We start from the raw sequence: 15,033 nt of genomic DNA on the forward strand, positions 1-15,033 counted from the left end.
AACTTTTTATGTGAGGATTAAATATTTTTATTTAACATCGCACATCAATTGAGGTAATTTTGGCTTTTCTGAAAATTTTTCATGCGTGAGTCCAATTAATGTTAAAAAAATTAAAATTACGTCAAAATCAATAAAAGTTCACACAATAATTTTTTTTTCAGTGTGAAAAAACATTTTTTTCGTCTCGAGCACTTTTTGTACTCGAAAAAAAAAAGAATTGCTGATACACTAAAACATAATTGTTGTCGTACGTGACGAAATTAAAGATGACACAAGTGATTAAAAATGACAAAGTAGCATTAGTTCAAACGACGAACTTTGACCCCGACAGCTTTTTGACTCATGAAATGCAAGTTTCAAAGGTAATTTTCAATAAACAAAAAAGTTTCATTAAAAAAATGTCGCATCACGCGACACCTATGAGCGATTTTGAATGCAAACAACAACAAAAGAGATCAAATTTATCATGCGAAACAAGATTTTTTGTCACTTTTGTGTGTGTGTTTCGTAATATAAACTTATCACTAAATTACTCGTATCGGGATCAGCAACAGACAAAAATACCTTTTTTTGCGTGATTTTGATAGATTTTATCTACAACGGTACGTTAAAGGCGTCGTACAAAATGAGACAGATTGACTTTTTTTTCTGTTATAAGCATTTTTTGTCGTCCATGCAGAAAATCAAAGGACTGCCGAACAACAAAAAACTTGTCTGTCATCACATTAAAATTGATTTCATGACATTACGAGTTTTTTTTTTGCCATGGATTTTTCTGCGACACACATTTTGTTTCGTCGTCGGGCGGCGTCGTCTTCGAGAAAAGTCCGTCGAGGGACAAAATGTGAGACCTTTTTTTCAATATTAGAGAGAAAAAAAGAGATGAAAAACAATTCAGTTCAATTTCGTTTGGTACTTGCGACAACATTTCGAGCAAATGAATCATGAAGGAACGAGATATGTTGTTGTTGTTGTAGCCTTGAACTATGGCTGCTGCTGCTGTAAATCTATGTCGGGTTGCGTGAGAAATTGAAAGTAAATCGATAACAGAAGAGAAAAAAATCTTATCAGCGATTTTTTATCGACATAAAATGGGAAGGAGGAAGAAAAACAGGAATTTTTGTTGAATTAGCAAGAAGCGATTTGCAAATTTTTTGAAAAATAATTTTTTTTTCAAATTTAAAATTTTTTTTTAGTCTAACTACTCAAAAAATGTTAATTTTCAAATATTTTCTTACCATATTTTAAAAAATTTTGAAAAAAAAAAAATTAAATTTGATCAAAAATGTCTTTGAGGAGTACAAAAATGTGAAATTTTTCATTTTTGTTTATTTTTTTAATATTTTTTCAATTTTTATTAAAATAAAATCTGCATCAGACACATTTCAGTCCATTTTTTAATACTTCCATTATTTTTCTTGCTTCAGAGAATAAATTCAAAGGAGTATTTCAATTTATGTATCATAAAAGATTTCCTAGAATTTGATTGAAACTCAAGGCATGAATGCATAATTTATTATAACAAGTACCGGGAACAGCCAATGGTATTAATGAACAGTTTCGAATGCGCAAGTTACTTTTAATCAATTAAAATTTCTGATTTAAAAAAAAAAATAGAAAAAAAATCAAATTTTTGTCTTTGAGGAGTACAAAAATGTGAAATTTGTTTTTTTTTTCACATTTTTTTAATGAATGCAAATTTTACAAATTTTTTCTAATTAAAAGTTTTCTCAATGAATTTTTTTTTTAGATTTTTTGTATAAAAAATTCCACGAAATTCACTTTTTTCTCAACTTTAGTCAAATCTGTTAAAGCACGACACAAAATGAAACCATCCCATAACAAATTCCAAGTACTCCACACACATAAATATTACTTACATGCGAAGAAGAGCGTTCAGCTATAAGATTTACAATCATCTGTTCTAATGGAGATATACTGCCTCCATGTTCCATGCGTGCGTTCATACCTTCCGAAATCGCTTTATATTAAAAATCATCCTTCTTTCTTTTTACTTCGCATTCATCTCCTGCACATTTATCTTTTATCAGTTGTGAATAGGCAGAATCTCGCGTGTCTTGAAAAATTTTTCTTTTTTCGGAAAATCCAAAGAGAAAAATTGCGAAACAATCCAAGGTTAAATATCTCACTTCTCGAACGAGGGACCAGTTGACCTTGTTACTAACAAAAAAAATCGGTATGTGGGTAATAAATATCGTAAAAACACGAACTGATGCGTGAATGTCTTCTTCTTCTTCTTCTACTACTCGTTCGGTATCCGTTGCTTGTTGATGCCAATTATCTTAAAATTTGTACAAAAGAAATTTGTTGCGAATCAGGAGAAAAAAAAACTCAGATCATGTATTGCGATTTTGTTCTGCGAAAACTATTAGAAGGAGAAGAGTACCTGAAAAAAAAATGTTGGAGGAGGAATTTTATCTTGTAATCATTTAACAATTTTGAGCACGTTTTTACTTCATCCATTTTTCCAGAGAAACAGAAGAAGAAGAATCTTTGTTAAAAAGTAAAGAGGAAAACATTGTTGACCGTGTCCTCCAGATATTGAACGGAAGTTGTGAGAAATTTGTGTTTCGCGGGTTTTTTTTAAATTTGGCGCCAAAATTACTTTTGAATTTTATTTCTAATATAAAATTTAAAAGTTTTTGTTTTTTCATTTTTGAAATATTTTTAGTACTAAAAATTATTTTTTTTATACTTTTTAAAGAAAAAAAAATTATAAGCTTAAGTACTAAAAAAAAAAAATTTTTAATTGTTTTGTACTAAAAAAATGTTTTTTTTTTTCAATTAAAATTTAAATATTTTGAAGTTTCGTTTTCGATAAAATAATATTTTTTTTAAAAAAATTAATACTAAAAAAATATTTTTTGAATAATTTTACTCCTTGTTTTTTTAAATTTTAGTACTACATATTAAATCTACGATTAAATTTAGTACAAGGCTAAATTTTTGATTAATTTTAGAACTAGAAAGTTGATATGAGATTTTTTCAAAAATTTTAGTACATACTTCTTAAAAATTTATTTTACAAATTTCAGTTCTAAATTTTTTCACAAATTTTAGTACATAATTAGTTTTTCAAATTTTAGTACTAATTTTGTTCACAAATTTTAGTACTAAAATTGTTTACAAATTTTATTTTTAATTTTTTTGATTGTAACGAAGATTATTTTCTCAAAAAAATTTAGAACTGAAAAGTGAATTTCTAAAAAATTTTAATAATTTTATGAACTAAATTTTTTTTTGTGCAATTTTAGTACTAAAAAAATTCAGTTATGATATTAATTTTTTTTTACAAATTTTAGTACATAAATTTTCAACAAATTTTATTTAAGTTCGAAAAATTTTAATTTTGAACTGAAAATTAATTTTCTTATGAATTTTTTTTTTTATTAAAATTTATTTTAGAATTTATTTAGTACTAAAAAAATTAAATTAAGGTATAAAAAAACTACTTTTTTCTAATTTTTGTACTAAAAATTTTTTAAATGAAATATTGTGCAAAACACAAATTTTTCACAGCATAAAAGCGAATGAACGAACGCAAAAAAAAAGTATAAAGAAAACTAATGACTGATGATCATAATGTTGTACAAAGCATTCCTTCGCCTCGTTGTCGACAACATCTTCGGTCGCATGCTTCATTGTTTTCTTTTTTTCCCTTTTTTTATCATCTCCGGCACACACAAAGACAATAACTAATGCCTTAAGCCACTCACTTCGAGTATCAATTTATATAAATTACACAGACTCACATAACAATTTACCATGCCAATGAATGTCGGGTATTGTTCCCTCATCTTCATTCTCGCTCATTTCTCACACCTGAAGTTTCTTTGCACACCGGTGCGCCATTTGCATGCAAAAAACAATATCGGCTTATAGCAAAACCAAATTACAAGTATTAACGTCGATTCGGTTCGTTTTGCTTTCTTCGCTTCATCTCGCCGCCTTCGCCTCGAAGATCGTTCGACTACCTATCGATGAAATATAATTTAATATAAATTTGCTGACGTAAATGAGCTTACAGAACACTTGGAGCGATATCTCTGCGCCGTTAAGCAGTTAAGGGTTTCACGAAAACGCAAACGAAACGAAGGAAAAAGGGAGAAAATCCTCTTTATTACATTTTTCTTTGTCATGACTCGATTGAAGGATTGTCTAAATTAGAATTCACGGTTCTCCGAGCAACGACGCCGCCGCCGAGTAGGAGGCAATTTGCCGCGCTAATGAGAAAAGTGTCACGTTCCTCCTCTTCTCTGCTATCGTGTGCTTTTGGAGCACGAACGGCATCATTATTTTGTATCAAAGTTGTTCTGCGTTGTCATCAGCAATCTTAATGCGAGCTCGTGATCGTTATCGTCCTTTAATTGTATGTCCATTATCACATTTGCTTGCCTTCGTCATAAAAAAAAGTTTATTTTGTCAATTTTCTGGTCATCAATTCATTTGCACGCGGAACCAGGAACAACAATTTGTAAGAAATTTTCATGTAGCTCGTTAGATCGTCATTACGAACACATTAGAGTAAAATACCAGGCGTTCGCCCCGTACGAACAAAAAAAAAGTTGTCATGATTTTTGTACATAAATGGCGAATTACTTTCGCATTTACATTACACCTTTGAATGGCGAATGGTATGATTGCATGTGCTTGCTCTTTTTCGGCTGCCAAATTATTCATACATTAAAGTGTGGTGAACAAAAAAAGGTTCAAATAGTGAACATTTTTATTTTGAGAAAGTTTTGAGCGCTTTTTAGAACAAAAATTTTGAGAAAAAGAAGTTTTAAGTTTACAGCGCCCTCTAACGGATATTTTTTTGGCAAAAATATAATTCAAAAAAATTTAAATTTTATTATTAAACGACATCTAATGGATTTTTTTTACAAAATATTGTAGAAAAACTTTAAATTAATATTTTCATAACGCCCTCTAACGTCAAAAATTATTTCAAGAATTTTAAATAATAATTTTTTTCGGTCGATATTTTAATAAAATTTCAAAGAAATCTTCATATTTAGTTTAAAAGTCTTCTATCGGATTTTTTCCAAACTATTTTTTGTACAAAAATTATTCAAAAAATTAAAATTTGACAGCGCCATCTATTGTTAAAATTTTATTAATATCTTTTTTGATAGATTTTTTTAAAATTAATATAAAATTTAAAGATTTTTTTGAATTTAAAATTAAAAAACATTTAAAAATTCTAAAATTTCTTTAAAAAAATTAAAATTTAATTTTAAAGCGCCATCTATTGACTTTTTTCTAAATTTCCTATGAAAACTCTCAAATTTTATTAAAAATCATTCTTTAATAAGTTCAACATCAAAACTAACAGACATTAATCAAAATTTTCATGAAAACGAATTTTCCCCGTGAAAAAACGCGCTTTAAACAAATAACAGAATGAAATGGAAAAAACACACAAAAAATAATCTAAATTGCCATCGCATTGACATCATTTCTAGGTGTTGACTATATTTATGTTGTTTGTTTGGTAGATTCTGTCAACAACCGAGTGGAGGACGACAAATGGGTCTTGCATTGTCTCTCGACACAACAACAACAGAAAAAACGATTGAAACGCCAAGATAAGGTATCAATGTGAGAAAAATTCGGCTGTTTTTTTCCCCGCGCTGCTGATGATTTACGTTTTGATAAGAAAACGTTCCTGAATAACAACAAAAAAAAACGAGAGAAAAAATCAATAATGAATGACACGTCGGTCTTTCTTTCTCACTATCGACGAAAAAAAAACTTAATTTCGAATTAATCACTGCCGAACGGAGGAAAGCAAAGCAAACAAAAAATGACATGAAAATTTTATCAAAAATCATTTATTTTCATTATGAATACACAAATAACGGCGCATATTTTTTTACCTTTTTTTTCTTTCTGTTTGTGAACTTTATAAATTGTGTTTTCGTGTTTCTCACACCAAATTTTGTTTTTCGAGCAAGTTTTTGTGAAAAACAAAAAGAAATCTGTCGCTAAAGTGATTTGTGTGAAAACTATTAATTTTTGTCTCTAAAGTTAGAATTTTTCAAAGCGAGAATTTTTTTTTCGAGAATTTCGCAAAAATGGCTGCTTTTAATCCAGAATATGAGAAAATAATTACATTTTTACACTCGACGGATGGCAAAGAGAATATCCGGCTTATACAACAACAACAACAACGGTCGGATGGCGAGCAGTATTTATTACCTCACATTAAGACAATGAATTGCTCAGATTTGTTCATGTTATTTTAAAATGGGTCGGAGTAAAAGCTGCCTTTTAATCTGCTTAAAAACTCGTTTCGTTTAATTTTCATGCAGTTTTAAATGCAATAAACGAGACAGACCAGAATTTTATTATTTTAATGGAAAAAGCGAGAAAGAGCGGACAAAGTGACAGAAGCTGAAAAATGTGACAAATAATCGTTAAGGAGATCAACACAGGATTTCTACTCTTTATTTTTTTTTATTTTGTTTAAAATAAAATTTTGTGTTAAAATGAGGGCACTTTAAATTTTCGAAATGAATGATTTTCACAATTTTGTACTCCTCATTGAATTAAAAATTTATTTTTCGAAAAAAAAAATACGAATTTGATTAAAAATATTTTAAACAACATAAATTATGAAAAATTTTCACATAAATTATTAAAAAAAAAAGAAAATCATCTCATTTCTCACCAAGCAAGAAATATTTTAAAAAATAAAATAATTTTCACATTTTCGTACTCCTCATCAAATAAATGATACATTTTATCTTCAAATTAATTAAATTTGATTTTAAATTTTCTTCTTTTAAAATATTTTCAAATATAATTAAATAAAAAAAATCTTGAAATTCTTCTCAAATTGAAAAAAATCATTTTTATACTCCTCATTGAATCAGGAGAAAAAAAACTTTAAATTTTGTTAAATATTTAATTAAATTAATAAAAAAATTAAATTTAATTAATTTAAAATTAATTTTCTTAAAAAACTAAATCAAATTTTCTTAAAAAATTAAATTAAATTTTCTTATAATTTATTGAAAAAAAAAATAAGCGAAACTTTTTTACATTTTAGTACTCCTCAAAACAAAAAATTAGAAAAAAAATAATTTTTAAAAAATTTTTTTCCTAAAAAAATGCACATTATCAAATTTTCCTTTAACTTCGTTTCCTTTTGTTTTTTTCTCAACTCAAAAATATAAAAAAAATATGAACTAGACACAAAATAAAATTAATTTAAAACATTTATTTGTCTTCAAAAGTGAATTTCTTTCTTTCTCTCTTTTTTAATATAGTGTCGCACTTTAGCAGAAAAATGAGCAGTCGCAAAATAAAGTCACTTTGCAAAGGCAGAAAGCAAATTTATTATTATTATTTGTTGTGTTGTTGCGAAATTAAATAATGAGATGAGTTCTTCATTTCGCTTTGTTAGTCGCCCGCTTTGATAGTTTGCGAGAAAAATGAGAAGAAACAAAGACAATCAAGAGACAGAGACAAAAATAAATAAATAGAAAAGTAAAATGAGTAACAGAAAAAATATCAAAAAGACGAGTGAAGTTTAAAAGTTTGTTAATTAAATTTAACTTTTGTGTCAGAAAATGAGCAAGAGACAAAAAAAATATTTTTAAAAGCCTTTTTAATTTTTATTGCTCTACTTTTTGTTATTTCAATTCAATTTTTAAGCTTAAAAATATTTTTTCATCAATTAAAATTTTCTCAGAAAAATTAAAACCAACTAATAATTTTTTTTTCGTTTCTGTTTAACAGAAATTAATTTATAATCGGAAAAATGCTCGTCAAACACGTAAATTTTCACCAAATTATTAATAATAATTTAGGAAAAAATCCCAATAATTAATGAAGTGAATATTGCTTTAACGTAAATTTATGATTTCTGGTCATGACAGTTGAAATGCGTCGCAAAATAAAAATTGTTGAGAAAGGATTAAAAGGTCCCAAAACTTGCGGATAAACAAAGTGTGACCCTCGTGATCGCTCGATATGGCGTGACAGACATCCATATAAATTAATAATATGCAAGAAGTTGGCGGCGAAGCTCAAAAAATTTTTTATTATGAAATGAAGTTGGGCTCGAAATTAACATGCAAAGATAATTTATTTTTCACGTGATTCGTAAAAGTATTTTTTTTCTTTGGTTTTATTTTGTGTGTGTTTTTTTTTACTTTGAGAGTTATTCTAATTCATTCGGCGGTGCCGTTTTTTACGTGTTTATGAGTTAAATTTGAATCAGACATGGTCTTTCTTGCTTTTTTCATAATTTCATGAATTTTGAAAAAAAAAATTTTTTTTGATAGATTTGAGGTCTGTCTGTTACTTTTTCATATTTTTTTGATTTTTTTTTATTTTTAAAAAAAATTATTAAAATAAATTAATTAATTAAAATTAAATTAAATATTTATTAAATAATTAATATTTAATTAATTTTAATTAAATTTTAAATTTTTTTTCAAAAATAATAAACATTAAATTTTATTGAATATTCTTTAAAACAAGTTATTTTATTTTTAATTAATTTTTTAAAAATAAAAATAATCTTTAAATTAAAATATTTTGAATTTTAATAAAATTTCTAATAAAATATGTTATAGTTGAAAAATAATTCTAAAAATTAATTTAAAAAATTATTTAAACTAATTTATTAAATTAAAAAAAAAATTGTTAAAATTTTAAAAATTAATTTATTAATTTTTACGAAAATAAAAATTAATTATTTTTAAAATAATAAAAATTTAAATTAAATATTTAAAAAAAAATTTTTTTTAGAAATTTTCTTAAAAATACAAATAAAATTCCATTCAAGTCTTTGAAAAAATTTCTACGAAAACTTTCAAACAAATCCTATTTTTCAACTTTCATACTTAGTCGCACAATTTACGAGAACATACGTCGCTCCATGCCACATTCGGTACCTAATAGCAGTGCTTGGGTGTTTAAACCGCACTTTTTCCCGCTCATGTATTTAATTTTTCGTCGTTTGTTTTTTTTTTGTATACAATTTTTGCACTTGATCGTTGTTATTATTATTTTTACGAGGATGATTATTAGCAACAAACACACAAACATTTTTTTTTCAGAATCGAGGAAGGAGCGAAGAAACACGATTATTATGTTAAAAGCACGCTGCCCATAAAATTTCTGTTTGAAGAAAACACGACCGAGGACTATAACTTGTCGTCGTCGTCGTCCCCTTTTATACTTTTTAATGTAAGGCGAGAAAAGAACAAGGAAACAAACGAACAAAAAAGGAGCCAAAACTAATTCAATATAATTGCGAATGCATGGAGAGCAGTTGTAATCATCATAATAATAATAATATTAATGAAAAAATGTTGTAATAAAATAAAAATTACATGGTTTTTCGGGCGTAAGGTCATGAGCGCGAACAAAAATATTGCGGAAACGTAATCGTTGTCGCCTCCTTTTGCCTCGTTCCGTTCGACGAAAAAAAAACAAAATGTGGCGTTAATTTTATATTTTTGTTATGTCATTTCAAAAGGTGTAATTTTTTCCCTTTTTTTATTTTTCGTGTGATTCAAAAAATTTTCATTTTATCGAGTTGAGAGCAATTTATTTGTTTGCAGGAAAATTTTTTTAAACAAATACCTCGTTGCATTTGTGGAGCACATTTGACCGCAAATGTGTACAAGAGTCAAAGAAAAAAAAATAATTAAAGAGGAAAAAAAGTTAAATAAACTGCATTGCGTATTTTTCTTCATTTTTTGTGCAATACTGCCATATTTTGTATTTGTTTGTTTATTTTTTCTATTTTTTAAGTTTTTTTTCTCTGTTTGATAAATGGAACATAATTATGATCCGTAATTGTTTCGTATATTTTTTTTTGCATGACATTCTAAAAATAAAAGAAAACTGAAGACTCAAAATGAGTTTTGTTTTTTTGTGCTTTTTAATTAATTTTGTTCGTGTTAATGTAAAATGTTTATTTATTTACCGCAAAAGGTGGTTGAAAGTTGTGTGAAATGAGGTAATGATATTCAATGTGAATTAATTTTAGTTAAAAGTTGTTTCGAATAAAGCTTTAAATGTTGAATTTGTGAAAATTTTTGAAGAAAATATTTTATTAATTTAAATTTTTTATGTATTAAAATTGTTTTAAAAATAAAAATCCTTTTCAAAATTTAATTAAAATTAAACAAAAGAAAATTTAAAAATATTTTTAAAAAATAGATTTTTTTTTATTTTTACTATTTTTCAAATTTTTAAACTAAAAATAATTTATTTTTTTCCAAAATTTCTTTAAAAAAATATTTTTTTTATCATTTATTTTATTTCATTATTTATAAAAAATAAAAAAAAAATTAATTAAATTAAAAAAAAAATAAAAAAAAATAAATAAAAAAAATCTGATTTTATTTAATATTTTTAAATTTTATTTTGTTTAATTTTATTTAATTTTTTAAAGGATTTTTAATTACCAAAAAATATTTTAAAAATACCAAATTTTAAATTGTTTTAAAATTTTTTAATTTTATTTTTTAAATTAAAAAACATAAATTTTAAAAACTTTTTAAATTGATACAATTAAAATTAATCTATGAAAAATGTTTTTGTTCTCTCAGTGTCAAATATCAACTAAAAACCAAATAAAACTCATGTAAAGCCTTACAATAAAAAAAAAAACAAAAAATCATGTTTTTTACTATTATTATATGTTGTTATTAAACTAAAGGCGTCATAACTCAACAATAATTCCAAAAGTCTACATAAAAAAACCATTCGAATTATTCATTCTTTTATAGCCACTTTATTTTACTTTTCAAAATCCACAGAAACACACAGCGCGCTTCACATTAATGTTATTGTTTTCCACTTAAAACGAACAGAAAGTTGAATTATTGCGGTTTTAACACAATTTTTTATTCATTTCTTTTCTCTGTTTTTTTTTTTTTCGTTGTAAGTACTTTAGACGTCAGTCTTCTTCAACTGAACGGCGAGGAACTTTCATGCATGTCCAATGAAAAACTATAAACTCAACTAAAATGGCATGAATAATTGCTTGTAAAATGTTTGACCTGAATTCCATTCTCCTTTGTTCGTACTTGGCGCTTTCTCGGGCAATAATAATAATTTTGTAATATTGAGGAGTGTTATAATAATAATAATCATGATATAATGGCAATAATAACCCCATACACACACACACCGCGTGTTTACCAAATAATAATAATAGGCCAAGAACCGACTGAAGGATGAATTATGACAAAGTTCGTCCGTTTTTGTGGAGAGATCGAATAACTCATTGTGACATCGACTTCACGTTCATTCAGCTGGCACTATTGTTGTGAATAATAAATGAAATTACTTCTTGAGGAATGTGTCATCGTCTTTGTTGATCGAATACTCAAAGTTTTTAGTGGAATTTATTATTTATGCGAATTAAATTTGAAAATTTTCAAAAGTTTTGAAGAACTTTAATGATAACGATGAGATTGTCACGCCGAATAAGACATGAAAGGAATATTCTATGCATCACTCCATGGGACAAAAATGGTTGAAATTAAGAATATTTCGTTCTATTTTCTATACTTTAAAAAAATTTGTGTGATACAGTTTCATAGAATTCGAAGAGCTTTATCTTATCGAAAAACTTTAAAAATTTTTCAAAAGTTGTCTTTTTAAAAATGAACTCAATTACTGATTCTCATAATAAAAATGAAATATTTTTTGATTATTTTAATATGGTGTTTTAAAAGACACATCTTCGAATGTAATTACAAAAAAAACTGCAGAACTAAGAGTTCAAGTATTAAATTATTCGCCATGATCTAATTCAAGTATTAAATTATTCCAAATATTCTCACTGCCATCAATTGACTTTAAACAGTTCTGTTTTTTTTAAATTTAGTAATCTGATTGGACTTTTTTTCGAGCAAGGGTTGATGCGTTTTTTAGAAAGCAATTATGTCCTGTTTACCATAAATAAGTTTTACTCTTATCATCTGTTAATTAAAATCAGAATTTTTGACTCTTGCACTGACGTCACGAGACCCATCTGTAACTTCAGACTTCTCTGGCTCCAATCCGCGTTCGTTTCCGGCGATTCAAACTCCTGAACATAAGTTTCCATAGACAAGTCACGTGTTCTTCGTGTATTTTATAAAGATATTGGTAATATTTCAACCGTCTTGATAGTCTTATTCGTGATTTTCTTCATTAGTAGGTACATTTGGTATTTTTCCACGTACTCGTTTTTAGAGATGAACCTTCGGTAAACACGTCGAAGAAAAATTGACTGACACGTTCTTACTATCGGAATCACTGTCGCTCTCTTTTTTAGTTTTGAGATGTACTTTAATAGTTTTTTTTCAACAGCGATACGAAAGCATCTATAAAAAAATCCTCATATTTAATTTATTTATCCTAATTTAAATTTTCTAATTTTTTTCTTTTAATTCAATTTTAAACTTTCGTTAAATTTTTCAATATTTTTCAGTTGATGATTATTTTTAATTTAATTATATCACAATATAAAAAATAATTTAACACTTTCATATCTTAAAATTACTCTTTTTATTACAACAGGGCACATAAAATATAAATTACCATAACGAGTCACTTTTTACCTCGTTCGTTAACAATAATTTACGTGTTTTGTTGTACTCATAATCATTTGTTTATTCCATAAATAAACATAAAATAAAGTAAAAAATGGTTTCAAAGTTTATGACATTTTTCAAACCATAATAAAATAATAATATTTACAATTACTTAGCATGAAAGAACCCAGTTCAAGTCAAGTCAAAAATTTAAATTTATTTAATTTTCGAAAATTTAATTCGTCATAAAAGCTTTTCTTATTTTTTTTTTCACTCACCTTTTATTCACGTCGAGAAATGAAGAGAACGAGAGACGTCCTTTGTAGTTCAAACAACATTTTAATTTGCTTTTATAAATAAAATTCACCTGAGGCTCCATCTACTAATAAGACCATTGTAGTGTATCATTCATCTGAAAGTAGAAAGAAAATGAGAAAAAATTATTTTTAATATTATTACGTTGCATTTTTTTCGTATGAATTATATAAAGTCTTGTTATTATTTTTTTCCTTCATATAAAATAAAAAAAAATGCGCTTCTGTCATTTTATTTTTCGTGATTTGCCTGAAACTATTTGGCAAGTCAGAAGAAGAAGAAGGAAAAAATATGAATAAAAAAATGAAATTATTTTCAAATTATTCATCTAGCAATTGACTTGAAGGCAGATGATCCTGTTAAGATGTAATTATGAAAATGACTTTTCCCTTGTTTATTTATTTTTTTCTTGATGTTTTTTTACTGAAATTATTTTTTTCAATCTTAAATTAAAAAAATATATTTTTTGACAAATTTCTGAAAACATCTCATTAAAAGCTGATAAAAAAAAATTACCCCATAAATTGTAATAAAAATTCCTCAAAATTACTTCCCGTTAAAATTCCAACAAACCAACGATCCAACCGACGCCATAAAAAAAGCTCATCCATCTGCCAAACGCCTCGTAAAATATTTGTTGTCACATATTTTGCTCATATTCGCACCGTCACACATTCAAACTCCTGACTCGGGAACAACAACTGAGGAAACCGTTAAAATATTTTACGTTGATGATCTTCCTTTTTTTTCGCACCATTCAAAAAGAGCAAAGGAATTTTCACGTTACTCCGTCATGCCATCCGGATTTTTATTGGTCATTTTTTCAATAATAATTTTCCATCCTTTGCACAATGTATGAAAATTTCTCATATTTTATTTATTGCTTGACATGAAGCCAGTGACTAATTCGACTTTTGAAGCTGTACTTGGATCGTTGTTGACGATAATAACAACTTCGACGTCATTGTAAACTTAATGTACGAGTTGCTTGAGGCGTGCTTTCAAATTAGAGTACGGTCGTTTTCATATTTCTTTTTATCTTTATGACATTGGAGGTTTATGGTAATGTCTTTATTATAAACTTTTCTCTGTCCTTCTTTATTAATTTAATTTAATTTAAAGAAACATAAAAAATTTAAAAAAAAAATCAATTCATTTTTGAAATTTTGAAAAAAAAAATTTGACAGCTGTCATATTGCTAATTTTCATTAATAATTTTTAATTTAATTTTGATTTTATTAATTAATTAATTAATATTTTAATAATATTTTTAATAATTTTATTAATTATTTAATTAATTAAAATTAAAAAAATTAAAAATTTAAAAATTAAAGTTAAAAAATTAATTTAAAAAAAAAATGGCGCCAAAAAAATAGCCCAATGCACATTTTTTATTATTTTTAAAATATTTGTAATTATCCAAAATTTTTTAAAGTCACAAAGTAACATGTTTGCCCATCAACTATCCCTTGAACCAAAAAAAAAAAGAAAATTTTGAATTATTGTTACTATTCTTCCGGCTACATTTGATACGGAAAATAAATATGAATATTCATCACAAATTGTAAATATACCTTCACATAGATAGAAAACCGTAAAGAAGAACAATGGAAACCAAAAATACTTCTCATTTTCTTGGAATTGGGCCAATTCTCATTCGTTTCTGCAGCTGCAAGGATTTTGACTGGCTGTCAGTTCAAAAAGTAAGAAAATGTCTTTAATTTACGACGAAACAAACGTCTGTCAGAAAAGTGTTCAATTAAAATTCTGTCAGTTTCTGGTTTGCAGTAAATTTCGACAGCAAAACCAAAAAACTAGAGCAGAAAAAAGGTTTCTTCCATCTCTCTTTGTTCCGATATTGGACCATGGGGAATTCCCTGATGCCACAAAGTTAAATCCGCACTTAATAAGTTTTGTTCCGTTCCATTTTGTTTCGCATTCGAGTTGTTCGCAATTCATAACATGTTTATTTACGATACACTGGATTTCAGATTAAAGGAAAAATTGTGAAAACAAAGAAATTTGGGTCTTCTTTGATTGGATCATCAAATTCCCTTCTTTTCCTTCCGTGGTACCTAAATCTTTTGTTGTGTTTACCGAAAAGAATAAATTTAACGAATCATATGAAAAATAATAAAAATAA

General features: G+C 26.4%; 1 protein-coding gene across 1 annotated transcript in view; it reads right to left on the reverse strand.

The window, feature by feature from the left end:
- LOC134837623 (zwei Ig domain protein zig-8-like) overlaps positions 1 to 15,033 on the reverse strand; it is a 131,592-nt gene that overhangs the window by 58,898 nt on the left and 57,661 nt on the right. The window contains exon 3 of the mRNA XM_063853009.1: positions 12,854 to 12,987. The gene's annotated coding sequence lies outside the window, so the exon portion shown is untranslated. The remainder of the gene's footprint in view (positions 1 to 12,853; positions 12,988 to 15,033) is intronic.

The sequence above is a fragment of the Culicoides brevitarsis genome, chromosome 1 (genome assembly GCF_036172545.1).
Source record: "Culicoides brevitarsis isolate CSIRO-B50_1 chromosome 1, AGI_CSIRO_Cbre_v1, whole genome shotgun sequence".
NCBI lineage: Eukaryota > Metazoa > Arthropoda > Insecta > Diptera > Ceratopogonidae > Culicoides > Culicoides brevitarsis.